This window comes from Pithys albifrons, chromosome 19 (genome assembly GCF_047495875.1).
Source record: "Pithys albifrons albifrons isolate INPA30051 chromosome 19, PitAlb_v1, whole genome shotgun sequence".
Classification (NCBI taxonomy): Eukaryota; Metazoa; Chordata; class Aves; order Passeriformes; family Thamnophilidae; genus Pithys; species Pithys albifrons.
In genome coordinates, this window is record NC_092476.1 from 1,972,134 (window position 1) to 1,973,431 (window position 1,298).

The window sequence follows — 1,298 nt, forward strand, 5'->3', positions numbered from 1 at the left end:
AGGGTGAGGTTAAGACCTGTCCCCAGTACATCTCCTGAGTGTTCAAACCTTCTCCACCCCTTTCAAAGAGAAGAAAACCCAACCCTCAGGCAGAGAGGTGGATATGCCAGTTCCCAGTCAGTGAAGCTCAAGCAAAGACCTTCCTGCTCACCTCCTTAGCAGAGCAGTGATGTTTGGAGACCCACGTGGAAAGCAGCTCTCTGGGGGTGTGGCTGTTCTGGGGACTTTTCCTGCCTGGAACAGCCCATGTCTGAGCCACGGCAGCCACCTGCTGGTACCTGCTTGCCCACACCCCTGCCTGCATTGCCTGGACACAGTTCTGCCTACCTAAACCACCTGCATTCTCCTTGCCTGTGTCCCACTCCTGCATCATCTACACCTGTATCACCAGCAGCAGGCACAGGGTGGGTGAAGGTCTTGCTGCTCTGTCCACCCCATGGGATGGCACTGCCCCTGTCCCCCAGTGGGTCCCCAGCCCAGCCCTTCCCAGAGGATGAGGATGCTGGGGGACAGTACAACAAGGCACCAGGAGAAACACGTGGCTGCCTGAGTATGGACAGTTTCTATTATATTTAGGTTTTTTTTTCTCTTAAATTTATTCTTTAAATCCAGCCCTGGCAGGCAGATGTTTAAGAGGGGATGCTGATTGGCTCAAACAGGGTCAGGGTGCTGGTGCTCACTGTCATTTCCCCCAGCTCTCCCACCCCTCCCATACACCCACAGGCTGTCAAGGATCCCACCCTGTCTTGTCAATGACTAATGCAAGGTTCAGCCTGCTGTCCTTCTTCAGCATTACTTTGGGTCAAAGCACATCTCATTTTGACTCTAGATAATAATTGAGAGTTTGTATATGATGATGTAAGAGCTGTCAGTTTTCATTACATTTTTCCAGGTATTGCTGAGTCCTTTCCTCTCTGTGTGTCCCCCATCACAGGGACCAGAGAGGGGCCAAGGTGACCTGAGGTGGAACACACAGCAACAGCATCTTTTGGGTCAAAACACAGACCCACATCCCTCCACCAGAAATCACCACCTCCCTGGCCACATTACACCAGCCAGAGATGCTTTTCAGGACTGAGCAAGGCAAAGCCCTGGTGCACTCCTGCCATAGATGAGTGAGGTGTCAGAGCCTCCTCTGAGCTCGAGTATGATCCTCTCCAGTGGCCAAGCCCCAGACACAGTCACAGTCTCCCTCACTGCCTTGGGACCAGCAATTCATCCCAGCAGGGCTATTCCTCAGCACAACCAGTGGGTCAGTCTGAGCAGAGGTACAGGTGAACATCAGGCATCAATTTGTC